The sequence below is a fragment of the Tupaia chinensis genome, unplaced genomic scaffold (genome assembly GCF_000334495.1).
Source record: "Tupaia chinensis unplaced genomic scaffold, TupChi_1.0 Scaffold000251_1, whole genome shotgun sequence".
Lineage (NCBI taxonomy): Eukaryota > Metazoa > Chordata > Mammalia > Scandentia > Tupaiidae > Tupaia > Tupaia belangeri.
In genome coordinates, this window is record NW_006159731.1 from 3128567 (window position 1) to 3147569 (window position 19003).

At 39.3% G+C, this 19003-nt stretch overlaps 1 long non-coding RNA gene across 1 annotated transcript in view; it reads right to left on the minus strand.

Annotated features, from left to right (window-relative positions):
* Nucleotides 1-1714: 1714 nt before the first annotated feature.
* The window catches only part of LOC102469413 (uncharacterized), a 57936-nt gene continuing 40647 nt past the window's right edge, over nucleotides 1715-19003 (minus strand). Inside the window, exon 3 of the long non-coding RNA XR_334622.1 lies at nucleotides 1715-2218. This is a non-coding gene — a long non-coding RNA (uncharacterized LOC102469413). The remainder of the gene's footprint in view (nucleotides 2219-19003) is intronic.

Sequence of the window (19003 nt, forward strand, 5' to 3'; positions counted from 1 at the left end):
TTACACATTCAATCACTGTACATCACAACAGCTTGTAAAATAATTTTCCCCAGATTCTTAAATTGGAAGACATAAAACCAAACTTATCTATTGTCTAAGTTTATATCCTGGGGCCAGTAAGTGGTGTAGTGATTTAAGGTGCTGGACTCCCACATAACAAACCACAGTTCGAATCCTGAACCTGGCAGCTTGAAAATCACACTGGATCCATATATATGAATGCCCAAAATTCCGAGAGGAGGATGGAGGAGAAGGGATTGCAGTATGGCCATCCCCCTTGGGGGATGATTTTTTTTTTTTTAGAGGTTTCTGCTATAGGGCACATATGTTCGCCAGAAAGACAGAGAGAGACAGAGAGATAGAAAGCGAGAAATCACCCCCCCCCAGGGGGGATGGCCACGCCTCAATCTCTTCTCCTCCATTCTCCTCTTGGGATCTTGGACACACATGCACATGCACCCAGCATGAATTTAAGCCACCGGGTCTGGGACTTGAACCACAGTTGACTACATTGTTGTTCAGGGACATAGCCATTACACTAACTGCTGGTCCCAGGGGGATGATTTCTCATTTTTCTTCTTGCTATCTCTCTATCTTTCTCCAATGACTGTAAGTACCTTATAGCAAAACCTAAAAAAAAAAAAAAAGAAAAGAAAAAAGTAAAAAGAAAGTCATCCTATGAGCTGGACAATGGTGCAGTGGTAATACAACACTCTGCAATGCTGGACCCACATAAGAAAGTCTTGCACACTGGGTGTGTGCGTGTATGCGTGTGTGTGTGTGCATGCTCATGATCTAGGCTAGCTGAAGCTGGGATTGTATGGTGGTGTGAAGACCCTGTTGGGAGTGCCTGTCTCTGTTTCTCTGTCTCTCCCTAGCTCACTCATAAAGTAAATAAATAAATAAAAATCATACCCAAAAGAAAATGATTTAAAAAGAATGAAAATAAAGCAGTGGAAAAAGATATCTTAGATAAATCTGGAAAGTAATATTTGCATATTCATACTCTTTAAGGTTGTTTAAAGAATTTAATGTGAAAATCAAAGTTCCTCTTTAATCACCTTTCTCCATAACACTGATAATAGTTTTATGTATATAATAATTGGCTCATAAATAAAAATAAAACAATTTATGTATACATGAATGAAGATGTAATTAATTAGTATTATTTTTGAATTATTCAGTTTTTTAATTATTTATTTATTTTTTTGGAAAGGTTTTTGCTATAGAGCGTGCCGCGCTTGCCAGAAAGACAGAGAAAGACAGAGAGATAGAAAGCGAGAAATCACCCCCTGGAGGGATAGCCATGCCGCAATCCCTACTCTTCCATTCTCCTCTTGGGGTCTTGGACATGCACGCACATGCGCCCGGAGTGAATTTAAGCTACCAGGTCCAGGACTTGAACCACAGTCGACTACATGGGAGTTCAGCGACATAGCCATTTATGCTGAATTATTCAGTTTTTAATGGGTTGTTACCAGAGACTCAGATTTTGTAGGCTAAGTTGACAGCAGCTATAGTGGTTTCTGAGACTTGATAGTGTACTCTTATACATCAATTCATTGAGGAGAATGTCTTACATATAAATTTTTAATATTAGGGAAGGCAGAATTACCATCCTTAAGACAAGTAATTATTGGGCATAGTTTTTTGCCTTACAATCTATGTTGTAATCTATGATCTTCCAAAAGCAGAGCCTGAGATCAAGTCTCGCAAACAGGTATTTATTTGGGAAGTGATGCTAAGCAGTAGGGGGAATGTGGGGAGAAGAAAACACAGAAGCAGGAAAAGGCAATATTAGAAGGCATTATCAAATTTAATCACATAGTTTGGGACAACTGGTTTTCTATGCATTGACCTTTTTAGAGATCTTACGAAATATATCTCAGAACAGCACTCCTGGAAGATGATAGGGTGAAACATGAATCCATTAGCCCCATCTTGCATTAACTGAGGGAGGTCTCCTGAAGGTAAATTTCCTTATGTTTCCAGCCTGTGCTTGTTTCCAGATGCACCAAACTTCATCCTAAAGGAGAGACTCCTGGGCATAAAGTGAGAGGTTCTTGGCACTGGTATGAGAGGAAGCACTGAAGGTTGTATGTCATTAAGTTTGTCAAAGCCCCAGTCGCTTTTGGACAGTGGAGAGGTTTTCTGACGGTTCGGAAGAGGTGTTAGATAAATATCTTGATATTGTATTTTCAGGGAAGATATCTTCAAACTGTGCACACAAAAGATATAATTAATCAAGTTAAAATAGAGGACCCTTATGCTAGATCTCATCATTGGATTATCCACTCTATTCATGCACCTACACATTGTTGTCCTCTGAATTATGAGAGCCTACAGTAGGATACCCTTAAAGTGAAAACCTAAAGAAGACCATTTAAAGAGGAGGACAAAGAATTTAGGTTGAGAGTAGGAAAGGATATTGCCAAAATTAAATTAAAACCATTTTGAAACATTCACTTTCTTTGGGTTAATTTCAGCACTTGATTGCTCAAAGAAACAGTCATGAGGGCTCTGCTATCATAAATGGAATGAGTAGTCATATAAAGAGCTTGAGAGAATTCATTAAGTCCTTTTGCCCTTCCATCCCTTCTGCCATGTGAGGACAGTGTTTATCCTTGCTGCCAATGTAAGGGGGCCATTTTAGAAACACCGAACAGTCCTTACCAGACAGCAAATCTGAAGATGCCTTGATCTTGGACTTCTCAACCTCCAGCACTGTGAGAAAATAAGTTTTTGTTCCTTATAAATAGCCCAGCTTCAGGTATTTTGTCATTATAGAATGGATCATGACAACTGGGATAACGTGCCACCATTTAATATGGCAGGCCTTCACTGCACAGTTAGTGCACATCACCTCACAGCAGAATGGGTTGTTTCTTGCCCAGCCCATTCACATTTGCCTTTATTAAAAAAGAAAAAACATATGATTTATTCTATGAGTAGGTGAGATAGAGTGACAGAGACAGAAACAGAGAGACAGGTACGCTGCCATCGAGCCCCATTCTTCATCAGACCGATCACAGGCACAGGCATGTGTACCTGGCATGCTCAGGGAGGTCCTGGGACAGCAGCCCGGTATCTTTTCCAGTGGACCCATCATCATGAAGCATTTTGTTACTGCTCCTGGCCCCACACTTGCTTTTCATTCTGCACAGACATTGACCTTTGGTCAAATCAGCTGTGGCAACAGTAACTGGTTTGGTTTCACTCAGTGTAGTGGTAAAAATTACAGCAATTCAGGTGCATAAATGCCATATGATGCCTCTTTTCCTTGAAGAGACAGTGAGGCAGGCTTGTAAAGGCTTTGTGACTGGTAAATTGTGTGTGAAAACTCTACTAGGGTGCTGTCTCTGTCTCTGTATTTCTTTCTGTTTGTATTACTCATGGAGGACAGAAATAAACTTTAAAAATTTAAAACATATATGTATATGTGTATATATGTATGTACACATATACACATTTTTGTGTATACCCTCATGCATACACCCGTGTGTGTGTGGTGTGTATATGTTCACTGTGCTGGCAAATGTCTCTGGTGGAGGATGAAAGCCCCAATTTATATTATTTACCAATTTCCATGGTACAAATATTCTACCACAAATTATTTCAAGCTACAAACCTGATCTAGCTGGACTCGGGTTTGGGAAGAAAAGTTATATATACACATACATACATACATACACACACAGACACACACACACATGGATTTGTGTTTTATTTATTTATTTTTTTATAATTTTTTTTTTGGAGGGATTTTTCTATAGGATGCATGCGCTCACCAGACAGACAGAGAGAGACATAGAGACAGAAAGTGAGAAATCACCCCCCAGGGGGGATGGTCACGCCGCAATCCCTTCTCCTCCATTCTCCTCTCGGGATCTTGGGCACGCACGCACACGCGCCCGGCGTGAGTTTTAAGCCACCGGGCTCAGGACGCGAACGGGTGTCGACTATGTCGGAGTCCAGCGACATAGCCATTACGCTAACTGCTGGTTCCCTTGTCTTTTACTTTTATCAAAGATGTCTAGCATTTTTGTTGAAATAATCTGAAAACTTATATTTGAAAAAAATACATTTGACCTCTGAGGTAAAACAATGAAAGATAGCACTAAGTAGAAACTTAACTCTTTGTTCCCCTAGAGAAAGAGAGAAATACACAGAGAGAAATGATCATATATACTTTACATCTTTGAATATTAAAATTCATATGTAGACAATTAACTTTGGGGTCTAACTCTGCTGTCTCTTTTTGACCCACTAAATTTGTGTATGATAGGCCCTTCTGTAAGGTGCCAATGGGGCATGACATAAAGGAAAGATAAAATGATGGAATATTTACAGGTATTTTGAAAAGCCTTTGAACAGTCTAGCCAGGCACAGAGTTAATCACCACCTAAATGGTTAAAAAAGCATTTAGATGTTTCTTTTCTTTCTTTTTAAAAGAATTATTTATTTATTATTATTATTTTATTATTATTTTTAAATTTGCTATAAAGCTCATGTGCTCACCAGAGGCAGGGAAGGAGAGAGACAGGGAGAGAGAAAGAGAGAGATGGAGGGGAGAGAGAGAAAGAGAAGAAAAGTGAGAAAACAAGTCTCCAGGAGGTGTGGAACTCAAACCGTGGTTGGCTGTCCAGTGCCTTAACCACCGTACCACCTGCTGGTCCCTGTATGTTTCTCTCAGGCTGGATGCAAGGCCTTTATAATTTTTTGTTTTGTGTACATATTTAAAGTTTCCCTAAAGAGAAGTGTCAGAAAAATAAAAAAAATATGTATTATAGCCAAAAGACCAAACTTAGGAAAAGGTTTTCAATTAGGAGAAACAATGACCAGTTTATTTGAGTAGCTTTCTTATTTTGGAGAGTGATGACTTGATTTAGGCCATGTTTTAATTTCGTAAGTCTTTCATTTCCCATCAGGAGGCTGGATAGAAATGGTACTTGTACATATTAAAATATTATTAAATAGGCACCCTTGTTTAGACAATTAGCTTTGAAAATATTGTAGAAAGCTAAAGAAAAGAACAATACATAATGACGTCTTTCCTTTGTAGGTATCCACGGCTTTATGGACTTCAGATATGACATGTGTACCGATGGTTTAGAATGTTGACAATAGGAAGCTCTGATGCTGTAACAGTCTGGTTCATAAAGCCTCCATTGTCCTCATTGCTTGGAGCTGAGCTTCTAGGCCTCTGCCTTTGCGTACCATGAGACCTAGGTGGGTCACAGACGGGTTACTGATACACTGAGGTGTGGATACCTTTGGGACAACTCCAAGCTATAGCCTTAAGCCAAAGGTAGTTTCATCCATTTACCCCTAGCATGCTACACAGACATGGTTTTCCTTTTCGTTTTTAGCTACCAGAGGGTGAGTGCTATCAAAAGAGAGAGAGGGGGAGAGGTGGAAGCACCCTTCGATGGGGCGTGGTCACACTGTTATCCTGCTCCTCCATTTCCCCATCCTGTTGAGATTGAAGCATGTATGTGCATGTGACCAGGACGTTTTTCAAGCCACAAGGGCCAGGATTTGAACTGCAGTTGGCCAGGTGGGATCTGGCTTTCTTTACCACTATGCTGTATGGCTGGCCCAACATGGTTATCTTCTATGTGAGCCGTGACCGGAAAAACAATGAGAGGCTGTGATCCTGGTTACAAGGTCTAGACTCTGCATGAGATTCAAGGCCTTTAGAACCTTGCCTACGCCCTTCTCTTCTAGCGTGACCGCTACAGCTCTCCTCATGCACAGACCTTTTCAAACTTCCAACTGCTCCCCAGTTTCTAAAAAGGAAAAAACCTCTTCACTTTGCCAGCCATGCTTTCACTTCTTCTGTTATATCTACTTAGAAAGTCCTTCTTCCCATTTGCACCACAGAGCCTTATGATTCTAAAAATAGAGCTGATATTTTTCCATCAAACTATCAGAATTCTCCCCTGCCTGAAGCATTTTCTCCTTCCTCTGTTTCCATAGAAGTTTGTTGGAGGGGCCAGCAGATGATGTAGTGGTTATGTCACTGAATTCCCACATGGCTGACCACAGTTTGAGTCCCAGACCCAGTGGCATGAAAATCACACTGGGCAAGTATGCGTGTGTGATGGAGGAGAAGGGATTGTGGGTAGCTATCCTCGTAGGCAGGGCGGGGGTGGGGGGCAGGGGTGGGATTTCTCACTTTATCTCTCACTGTCTCTCTCTGGCAAGAACATGTACCCTGAGGCATAAACCTCTTAAAGAAAAAAGTTTTCTTGTTATCTTCTTAGACCCTTGTCATATTCTGCTTTGAGTTAGAGTTATTTGTGTGTTTGTTTTATCCTTCCTTCTAGAGCCTAAGAAGCTCAAGGTTAGAGACCACTTTGTTTATCATTGCTCCTCTCCTAGTGTGAACTGGGTCTCACCCATTAATAAGTGCTTGTTAAATTGAATCCATTAGTCAAAAACAAAAGGGAGAAGGTCAACTTACATTTATTGCCCACTTACCATGTTCTAAACACTGCAAAGGCACCTTAAATGAAATGGATGTATGTAGTCTTCACTGTATCTCTTGTGAGACAGACAATGTGCAGATCAAGAAATGGATGGAAAAACAAGATTAATGACCTCCAAATGACACATTGTAGACTGGAAAAGAGCAATTGCAAAGCAATGCTCAGTTCAGATTTCCAAAAGAGAACTTGGCTTTGTGAAGGATTCAGAGCTTGAGCATCAGCCTGTAAATCTCCAAGCAGTGGGGAGAAGCACAGGGGTTTGCTGGAAGCCTGGGCAGAGATTCTGTTGCATGGACTTCTTTTGTTGGTAGAGTCTCAGCAAGACTTCCATATAATGAACTTGAAAATAATCATTCTTTCATCAACAGGGAGACCCTTCTTCTTAGAAGCAAATCTGAGATGATAGGTACAAAAGAGATATAAGAAAGTAAGTTTTCTCTGATTGAAAAAGAATATTCTACTGAAACTAAAGTAGCAAATGAAACAAAAATGTTCATAAATTGTAAATAATCTGGATGTTTCTTTTCCATTCTTGTTATACTGTGATTTTATTTGATTATGTTTACATTTCTATTAGTTCTTATTGAAGAATGTGGAAAAAATACCCAATTAGATGAATTAAATCATTTGATTATATTCACTTCTATTGAGAAACTTCAGTGTACAATGCTCAGTGGCTGTGACTGAGCAATGGTTTGAGGCAAGCTTCTTGATGTGGAGCTTTGATTTCCTCATCTCTAAAATTAGCTGGAAACGCTCATATAGATAGCATCCTTGAGTTGACAAGTCCAATTTTTCTTTTGTTAAAATCAAATTTGCTAGAGGGTGCATGTGCTCATTAGAGAGAGAGAATGAGAGAGAGAGAGAATGTGAGAAAGCACCCTCCCCCCATGGAGGATAGTCATGCCACAATCCTTTCTTTTCCCTTCTCCTCTTGGGACTTTGGGCACACATGTCCACATGCCTGATGTGTTTTTCAAGCTGCTGTGTCTGGAACTTGAACCACATAGTCAGTCATTGAAATCCGGGTGTCTAACTTCTACACAACTGGCTGACACAAGGCCAGTTTTTTGTTTGTTTGTTTGTTTGTTTATTTTAGCTTTCTATGCATGAGAAAAATCAGTGGTTCAGTTTCTCCTTCCATGTGACTTTCAGTGCTGTGGCCTTCAGAGAATCATATATGGCCAACAATATGAAATAATGCAACTGGTGAGAATAGCTACTTACTATTACTATCGTGTGTTGTGCTGCACAATTAACATGGTGCTGTCTCATCTATTACCGCGTCTGGCCTCCACAGCGACCTTGTGGAGTAGGTATTCTTAGCAGTATCCCATATTTTGCAGGAGAGACAAATGACTGCATAGAGAGGTGAAATAATTTGCCCAAGGTCTTAGGGCTCAAGGTAAGTGGCAGATCCAGGACTCAAAATCTGAGCTGAAGAATTTTTCAGTCTTTATTGTTGTTGCTGTTCTCCTCCTGTCCTTCTTAAGTGATAGATAGTGTGTGCACATGTGCACGAGAGAGAGAGAGGAATCCTGCAGCCTTGTCACATCCCAATTCCTTTTCCCCAGCTCTCCTGCTCCTCAGGATTCTGGGCGCCTCATGCCAGTACAGTTTTTAGTCCAGAGATCTTAACCAGTGGCCTCCATGTGACTTTCAGCCTCAGAGGGCACTTATATTACCACTATGCCACAGCAGCTGGGCCCGTTGTTCTTTTTAACATATTTAAGGAGCCACCAGATTGGAGAAGAGTATTGGGGTAGGAAGAAAGGAAATAAAATTTGAGAGATTGTAAGGAAAAAGGAGGTTATGGCCAGCAGGTAGCATGGTGGTTAAGGTGCTGGACTCCCACATGGTCGACCCTGGTGTGAGTCCCAGACATGGTGGCTTGCTTTCTCACTTTCTTTATCTGTCTCTCTGGTCAAATTTAAAACAACAACAACAACAACAACAAAAAATAAATAATTAAGAAAAAGAAAAAAAAGGGTCTTGATACCAAGGCTAAAATTATTATAAGGGGAATTTTCTATCAAGTGACTTCTATACAGTAATCACCTCTAAACCATAGAGTAAAAGTTTTAAGAAACCCCCTCCCCAGTGGATACCTGAAACTTAGGGTAGTACCAAACCTTGTATGTTAGGTATGTTAGGTAGTTGGAAAAGTCATGAGGTATTTTTTTCTATACAAAGAAGCCTCATGAATTCTCCAACAACCCAATATATGATGTTTTTTTCTATACACACAGACCTATGTTAGCATTTGCCAGCATCACTATCCTTATGCTTTGGGGCCATTATTAAGTAGTGCAAAATTACTTGAACAAAATCACAGTGATACCATGACAGTGGATCTAATCGTGGAAATAGCTAGTAAATGACTAGCTTACACACCTTACATTGCTGGACGAAGAAATCATTCATGCCCTGGGTAGACAGAGGGAGATGGCCTAAGATTGCGTCACACTTCTCAGAACAGTGCACAATTTGAAACTAAGGAATTGTTTCATCCTGGGATTTTTCATTTTAATATTTTCAGACCATGGGTAACTGAAACTGCAGAAAATGAAACTGTGGAAAAAGAACTATGTATTTCTCTGCTAAATATAATGTCCAACTAACCCTGCACTTGCTTGACGTTTTTAAGGGTGAGGGAAGAAAAAGAAGTAGATTAAATGCCAGCTGGTCATAGCGAGCACATGATTCCCCCAGGATACACCATCAATTTACAAAACCTTTTACATTCTTGATGCTTTTTTTTTTTTTTTTATGGAGAGATTTTCACTGTAGGGCGCGTGCGCTCGCCAGACAGAGAGAGAGAGAGACATAGAGACAGAAAGCGAGAAATCACCCCCCAGGGGGGATGGCCATGCCGCAATCCCTTCTCCTCCATTCTCCTCTCGGGATCTTGGGCACGCACGCACACGCGCCCGGCGTGAGTTTTTTAAGCCACCGGGTCCGGGACACGAACCGCGGTTGACTACGTGGGAGTCCAGCTACATAGCCATTACGCTAACTGCTGGTTTCCCTTTCTTGATGCATTTTTCAGGGTTACCAGATCTCTCTACTTTATGAGATTGTTTCCAAAAGGAACAAAAACTAAGGGTGTCAGAAAAATGAATAGAGGAAATGTTAGATTTAACAGGGTTGCTTTCATCCTAGGAAGCATAAGTGAAGTTTTCAAACATAAGGAAAGCTTAGCTGCAATTTCCACCAGTAAATGCCCATCTTGAAAGGTACTACTTTCTGTTTATTGTATTTTAACTCATGTTGGGCCTGTCACCCTTAGAACATCACTGCCCAAAGAACTTTGTGTAGTGGTGGGGATTTTGATAACTTGTGATATTCCATCTGATAGCTCTAAGTGCATGTGATTTCTGAGTACAAAATGTGGCTTACGTGAAATAAAAACTAAAGTTTTACTTTTAATTAATTTAAATTAAAATAATCACATTGGCTACTGGATACCATAATAGACAGCATAGTTCTAGAAAGTCATTTGGTGATGTCAGGTTTTAGCTTTTTTTAGAGGTTTTTGCCTTAGGGCACATGTGCTCACGAGAGAGAGAGAGAGAGAGAGAGAGAGAGAGAGAGAGAAAGAGAGAGTGAGAGGAAAAGTGGGAAATCATCCTGCAGCGGGGATGGCCACAACACAATCTCTTCTGTTCCAGGAATCTTGGGCATGCAAGTACATGTGCCCAGCATGATTTTCAAGCCACCGTTCCAGAATTTGAACTGTGGTTGGCCATGTGGGAATCCAGCAATGTAACCACTATACCTTCTGCTAGCCCCATCTGCTCATTTTTAAACATTATTTTAAATGTTCAATTATAATATCTGGTTTACGAGTAATCATAGTATATCTTTGTAGGGTAAGAATGTTTTTTCAAAGCACGCATATAGTGTGTAATAATCAAATCAAGGATATAGACACATCCATTGTCTTTGATATCGAATGTTACATAATGTTGCACCGATTTAATCATAGTTCTACTAGTTGTTTTCTTTTTATCTGTTTGGAAGTAGATATTGAGTTGTCAGCAACATGTGTATTTGACTATAGTGTAGAATAGTATACAGATTCATAACCTATTCTACTTGTTTACAAGGATTCTTGTGTCTGTTGCTTATTTTCTCCAGAAATCCTCATCTGCAGCTCTTATTTTATAGCATACTGATACAGAAGAGAGAAGTTACAAAAACATCTGTGTTTCTCAGAATGTTTTTGGACATAAGAATTTTAATTTTTCAATTCAATTCAATTCAGACATTGAAAATCATGATGAATGCATACTTGAGTAATGATAAAAGACTCAAAAACTTGAATATATTCATGTCTTTCCAAAGTTTTTGAAGTCTCATTTCAGTGGTTTCCTACTTGGGTTGACTAGAACACTTACACTCTCAAGAGTTCTAATCAGTGGGTGCGTGTGCGTGCGTGCCCAGGATCCCGAGAGGAGAACGGAGGAGGAAGGGATTGCGGCGTGGCCATTCCCCCTGGGGGGTGATTTCTTGCTTTCTACCTCTCTGTCTCTCTCTGTTTGTCTGGCGAGTGCATGCGCCCTATAGCAAAAACCTCTTCAAAAAAAAAAAAAAAAAAAAGAAAAGAAAGAAGAGTTCTAATCAGTATAAGTATTTGGCAGATGAATGAAAATACCCCAAACCTTGGGTTCTTGTATTTCAGAGCTCAAAATATCAATGATCAATTTTTTCTTATAAATAATCTCTTGTTTATTTATTTTTCTGTTTTAGAACAGGCTCTTTCAAGACTGGAATTTCTTTTACGTAATGTAATACATATTCACTGAGATGGCTATCTGAAGCACGTAGGAAAACTGAGAGAACAGATGAATGATAACCAATTGTCTTTCTATACAATTCTACAACGTTTGGCCTTGCCAGAGAGCCAAGTTTGTGATGAAAACACGTTTGTGAGATCCCCAGATGAGATCCCATGGCTGTGATAACTGTCACGTGCCTGTTTATTTTTCCCTTGAGAAACTGAATGAGTTAAAAAAAAAAGATCACAACTAAACAAAAGCATATCAATAACAGGAAACTGTTGGTGAGAAATACCCTGATGTTCCTGTAAATTCACGTCACCAGATTCTCGAGGGACAAAGGTGCATGAACTGCATGGGTAAATAATTATGATTTAATACAGAGACCTTGCAGTGATGTTTACAGTAAAACAACAAAAAAGAATTGTTTCTGGAGGCGCAAATAAGCAAATAATAGAAACACATATCAATATAATCAGGAAGTGGTGATGTTATGTCTAGGTCAGCTACTGAAAACAATTTGTAATCTATCAAAGTATCTCCTTTGCAATTGCAAGCAGTACAAGTGGGACCATAGGAGAAAGATAACCCCTCATCCACAGGGTGATTAGAAATGATGGAGAAAATGGGATATGCATCTTGGAGAATATCTGAAAAGGTTTTGCATCATGACACGTTTGGTTTTATTGCACGTTTTCTTTCCATAGATAGATGAAACTCTTCTATTTAAAAAAGTCGCTAGTGGGAGGGCAATGTCAAGCCTTGTGAATGCATGCCTGTGACTATATGCATGCTGTAGCTGGAAAATCAAAAACAAAACCAAAAGCAAAACCAAAAACAAAATAAATGATGCTCTTCTTGATAAAAGTATGAAAACTATTATTTTCTATTCCCTACCTCCCCACAATGTACTTACTGTAAAAGGTCTCTGTCAGGTAGTCTGTAGGGCAACCTAATATATTACTAGAAGTGGGATTGAGATGGAAAACTTGGATGAGGAAACGGGGGGCTAGCCCAGAATTCTTACCTGAAATCTTTCTGCTTTTTTTCTGAGTAGTAAGACAAAATTCTGAAAGCCTCATTCTCAGGGTAGAGGCAGTTTTTAATATTTGCTCATTTACATAAAAGCAGTGAAAATAGTTATGGATGCTGAAGACAGTGTGGATTTTGGGGGTAAGGGAGGGAAGAGTATAGAGAAGGAAAGCAAGAGAAAAAATAGAGAGGCATGACATTTGTGGGACACAGAAATGGTTTATTACCTGTTGATAACATGTATAGTACTCTCAACTGGACTGTTCTGAGAAGTATTTTATGTTAGGTAAATTCTCTCTGCAAGCCAAATGATGTATAATAGTTGAATGTTTAAAAGAATGAGAATAATAATAATCATCATCATCTGAAAAAAATGAACAGCTATTTGATGATGGTGTTGTGGATAGTAATGTCCTTGTCTTGACTGATATGCATGGTGATCATTCTGGAAAAGGAAATGTTCTATACTGTAAAGATATATGTGATTGGGAACCAGGAGTTAGCATAATGGCTATGTCGCTGGACTCCCACGTAGTCGACCGCGGTTCGTGTCCTGGACCCGGTGGCTTAAAACTCATGCCGGGCGCGTGTGCGTGCGTGCCCAAGATCCCGAGAAGAGAATGGAGGAGAAGGGATTGCGGCGTGACCATCCCCCCTGGGGGGTGATTTCTCGCTTTCTGTCTCTATGTCTCTCTCTGTCTGTCTGGCGAGCGCACGCGCCCTACAGTGAAAATCTCTCAAAAAAAAAAAAAGATATATGTGATTAAGTGTAATATGAAAAAAAATTTAATTTGCTCATTTGTATGGCCAAAGGCCATCTCACTTTGATTTCACTACTGTAGTTTTCCCAGTTCTTAAAAGATCAGGTAGAATAATGAACCCTCCAAAATGTCTGCATTCTATTTCCTAGAACCTGTGAATATGTTACCTTACATGACAATGAAAGGGTCATTTCACTTTTGCCAGAGTAGTAAAGAATGTAATTTCTCTGGTCTTTTACATTGTGTTTGATTTTTGCATCTATCTGAACTTAATACATTGCCTGAGAGTAGATACCTGGGAAGAAAAGCTTCCTCTGTCTCTATTTCTTGCATATCCTTGAGACTCAGTTTCCACTCAGATGCTAAGAATGACTACCCTCTTGTAGCAGTAGTCTGATACTTAGATGAAAGAAGTGTTGAGATTGGGATTAGTGAGTGATACACAAAAGATTCATTATCCCTGAAGCCTGCATAGTGATTGAGAGAAAGATGGAATTATTGCTTGTACACCTCTATCCTGACTCTGTTTAATGAGTGTAATAGTGAAAAGAAAATTGAACTGGGTGTCAGACCAACTGTACTCTAATTCTGGCTCATCTATTTTAATAGAAACAGCTTCCCCTCATTGTCTATAGGCACTAGGTAAGTATTTCGCATAGTGAAATTTAATCATTTCAACGATCTTGAGAAAAGGGAATCATTATTATTCATTTTATGTTGATATAGTTTAGAGTTTTCAGATGCAAAAACTGAAATCTAAAGGAACTTAACTCAAGACCACACAACTAGAAAGGAGTGGGATGTGCACTTGTGTGATCCTAGAAAAGCCACTTCTCTTTTTTGGAGTCCCAGTTTCCTTACTGATAACCTGGGAGGCTTGTGAAATATTTCACACGTTGCCCTAAGGGTTCTCCAGCTTGGGCATTCTGGAATCCAAGACCATGGGTTTACCACTTCCCTATGGCTAGATTCAGAGAGAAGTAGAAACTCTTTTCTCTTCAGGAAGCTCTTCTAGGGTCACAATTACAGGCTACCTTTGTACCCATGTCAAGGTCAACTTCATGGTGTCGCTTTTCAGTGTGGAAATTCAATTATGGAGGAAAAATTCCTTGCTGCAAAGCTTCCAAGTGGGCAGAGTTAAGGGGTATGGTAATTACATACGGTGATGGGTTAGTTGGGATATTAACAGGTTGCTAACACTCAGATAGCCAGAGCCAAACATGGGGACCTTTGTAGACTGCAATCACATAGAATTGAGCCTCTTCCTAGGACACAATTTTGGGCTCTTTGTCATTGTTAACAAGCAACTAGAGAAGAAGATGTTTAGATTTTTTGAAAATTATGAAGTGGAGCAATATATATTGGGAGTTTATTTGTTCGTTTGCTTTCTTTTCTTTTGTTTTAAGCTGTGGACTTGATTGCACTCTTGGTGAAACATCTATTTGGACTTCACTAAGAGTAAAAATGATTACTTTATGTATTGACAACAACAGTAGCAATAATAATATTACAGGCTACCTTTGTACCCATGTCAAGGTCAACTTCATGGTGTCGCTTTTCAGTGTGGAAATTCAATTATGGAGGAAAAATTCCTTGCTGCAAAGCTTCCAAGTGGGCAGAGTTAAGGGGTATGGTAATTACATACGGTGATGGGTTAGTTGGGATATTAACAGGTTGCTAACACTCAGATAGCCAGAGCCAAACATGGGGACCTTTGTAGACTGCAATCACATAGAATTGAGCCTCTTCCTAGGACACAATTTTGGGCTCTTTGTCATTGTTAACAAGCAACTAGAGAAGAAGATGTTTAGATTTTTTGAAAATTATGAAGTGGAGCAATATATATTGGGAGTTTATTTGTTCGTTTGCTTTCTTTTCTTTTGTTTTAAGCTGTGGACTTGATTGCACTCTTGGTGAAACATCTATTTGGACTTCACTAAGAGTAAAAATGATTACTTTATGTATTGACAACAACAGTAGCAATAATAATAATAATAATAATAATAATAATAAAAATAAATCCCTAATGAATAAAAGCATGACACATCTTTTGGAAAATCTAGATCCCCAGTGATATTAGTACTTTAAAAGACGTCCCAAAAGACCGTGTTCTGAGATAATGTCTGATCACTGCAAACAAGTTACATCAATGGAAGATTCTTAGTTTTCATTGTTTTCTGATGTTTGTTTAATGTACATAATATGCCCAAAGTTTTCTTGAACTAACTAGTACATCTGGTAGACAGACCCTTGTGACAGAGACCACAAGTGCTTGTGAATATCATCTTTTCCTTTTCTTCCTGGACATGTGGACAACTATATTTCATAGTCCCCCTGGCTATTAGGTGTGGCCGTGAGACCAAGTTCTAGTCAATGAAGTGACATCAGAAGTGATGGGTAAAACTTCTAGGCCTGGCCCAAAAATGTCTGCTACCTGTGAGCTTGCTTTTTTTCCTTCCCATATGAATGTAAACATCTCTGGAACACTTGAGGACTGAATCACAAGATGAAAGACATTTGAGTCTTTGAAGGACCATATGGAAGGCTGCTTGCTGATCAGGAACTTCTAATGTACTAAGGCCCTGACATTTGGGCTTTATTTGGTACAGCAGCTAGCATTAACTCACTTTAAAGAATACTAACCTGTGTAAACTAGGAGAGAGAGGTTGAACAACCCACTTCTAAGGAGTTGGGAATGGCAGAGATGGAAAAGACAACAAACTGAAGTGGTAAGTGAAGTTTCTGGCCGTATGTCAATGATAATGCCGCCTCTCTTCCCAGGTCAAGGCAGGTTAACACAGAAAACTTTTCAGGGAGAGGATCGTGTGATAGTCAAGAGGCTTAAAGGCCATTTCTAGTTATTCTTAGTGCTTTGGTTATGATTTCTAAGATCCCAGGCTTGAGAAAATCCCTTGTTTTGCTCTATTTCTCCAACTTTCCATTTGACAACTGCAAGGAAAATTGAAGGATGCAGCATATTTGGGCTCATGATTTTAACAAAGAGTTGAGTGGTCTCCTAAAAGTGTGGTGATCACTAGCTAGTCATTACTGAATCACATTGGGGGGAATTCCCAGGTTCCTAAGGGTTAACTCCTGTTATTAACCATCAATATTTCCTAGGTAAAGTGAGAGGACCATGGATGGAGAGACACATGACTCAATCTGGAAGAGAAGTAGCCTTTCCATGAAAGCACATGGCTGTCAGTAAGCCCAGAAGGAAAGAAGAGGGTTGTGTGTGCGTCATTTCACCTTGTCTTCACAAGAATACTTGCTTCTGAGACTGACTTTCTAAATTCATATTGCAGCATAGAATCTTTTACCTTCTAGGCAGTCCTATTTTTCCTCTGTCTAGAAGCCACTCAACATTGTAAGTATCCTGTTTCCTAAATCTCTAAGCCAGTCCTTGTTATAGGCTGAATTTGTTCTTCCTAAATTCACATGTTGAAGCTCTTCCCCCACTAACTCACAATGTGACTGTATCTGGAGATATGGCTCTTAAAGAGATAATTTAGTTAAAATGAGGCTATTAGGGTGGTCTCAATCTAATTTGGCTTGTGAACCTATAAGAAAGGGAAGGGCTAGCTGTGTGGTCTGGTGGCTAAGACAGCTGGATCTCACATGGCTGACTGTGTGGTTGGAGTCTCAGACCCAGTGGCTTGAAAAATATGCCAGCTTGTGTGCATGTGTGTGTGCCCCAAATCCCAAAGGGATGGCAAGATGAAAGAGAAAGGATTGTTGTGTAACCATGTCCCATTAGGAGGTGATTCTTCCTCTCTCTCTCTGTTTTTCTTTGGTGAGCCCATTTGCCCTCTAGCATCAAAAATAAAACCAGAAAAATAAAAAGTAAACAGAGGCAATTTGCACCCACAAAGATACACCAGGGATGTGTGTACACAGAAGGAAGACTGAATGAAGACACAGAGAGAAGGTGGCCATTTGTGACTCAAAGAGATTGTCCTCAGAAGACACCAACCTTCCTACACCTTGATCTTGTTCTGTAGCTTCCAGAGCTGTGAGAAATAAATTTCTGTTATCATGCCTTCAGTTTGTGGCCCTTTCTTATGGCAGCCCAAGCAAACCAATGCAACCTTACTGCATCATCCCAGTTTCTGGGGGGTACATATGACATATACATAAGCAACAAAGTTTAAGCTACTCAACTGCAACTTTCAGCACTATAGACACAATCCTAGCTCACTCACAAACCAGGAAATCTCTGGGCACGGAAACAAAAATATTTTGGTTGTATTGTGATCATCAACTCTTCAAACAGGTTAGGATTAGATTTACCGGGTTGAGTTTAAGAAAGTGAGACCCTTCCAAAAAGTAACATAATTCCATTGTGCTAAGGATTATTCTGGAAGAACAACAGACATACAGAGAGCAAAGAATGGGCATGAACTCATCTGATCATTCCAAACATGTTCAGGACTATCAATCTGATCACAACTAACCAAGCAGACAAATGAAAGAAGAATAACCAATGTTGCTTCTTTGTCCAACATCTGATCCTGCTTGTTAGGCCTGACCTGGGTTGAGTTAATAGACAAATTGAGATTCTGGTTGTTTTAGCATTCACTTCCTGAGAACATTGTTCACAATTTCATGGGTCACTGCCTTAGTTAAAATAATTCAGCTTGTCATCATCTCTATATTTAGAAATCATTTGATGTTAAAATATGATCATTTGCCTTCTAGATTTCTAAGAACTTAGAGTGAAAGGACTGAATTCACTTGTCTTCTTAGTTACTGTGTACCAGGTACTTTGTGAATGTATGTTCTTCCCTTAACTATCTTGATGTCAGTGTCATTGTTTGTATGTTATAGGTAAGAAATATGAGATTCGAGTAGGTTAATACTGAATTATGTCATTATGTGATAAATGATAATACTGAATTTGAACATACAGAGTGTATGCTGCTCCAAAGGACTTTATAAGTGGCTTTCTCAGTTTGTAAGTGGCAAGTCTTGGCCCATAAAATTCTTTTTAATAATACTTGCTCTAAAAATGATTATTTTAGTGGCCAATCTGTGGTCTGGTGGTTTGAGTGACTAGATTCCACCTGGCCAACCACACAGTCTAAGTGCCCAACCTGGAGGCTTGGAAAAGCACACTGGTATTTGTGCATGTGTCCCCAAAATCCTGAAAGGAGGGAGAAGTGGAAAAGAAGGGATTGCAGCATGACTATCTCCCATGCAGGGTACTTTCTCAATTTCCCTCTTTCTCTGTCTCTCTCTGGAGAGTGCACATGACCTTTGGCAAATAAAAAAAATCGTTTTATAAATTTATGCAACATACATTGTAGGTAGATTATCGGCAAAGTTACCTTTATTTTATAACAGAAAAACAAAGGCAGAGGGAAGCCGAATAAATCCCTTTTGTTAGTTTACTTGCTTATTAGACCATAAGCTTCTGGAGGGCCAGACTCCACACAATTCATTTCTGAGTTCTCTGTGGGCTTGACATTGTGTCTCAAATGTAGTTGCTTGACAGTAAGTAAATACAACACAAGATATTAAAGATTGGTGGGTTATAAGAAATCTGGAAGGTTAAAAAGCTAATGGAAAATATAGGAAAATAAATTTATGCAAAGAGAAATGGTGCACTTGCTAATATATTGATAATTTCTGTGCCATTTCCCCTATTCTGGGTATAATGTATTTTAAATATAAATGTGGTTTTCCTGTACATTAAATTTGACATTTATTTATATGAGAGCAATAAAAACGAAGATGGTTTTGGTTTTTAAAATTTTTTCATTTAGATTCCATTATAAGGCTCATAGTGGTATTTTGAATACAGCTTAACTATTTTGGTTCATAGCAGGTCATCAATCAATGGTTGGCTCTAGTGATGCCAATTTTGGCTTTCCTCAGCCTTTACTACATTCATCATTTGCAGTTCAAGTTGATCCCCACAGAAAATAGAATAATTCAT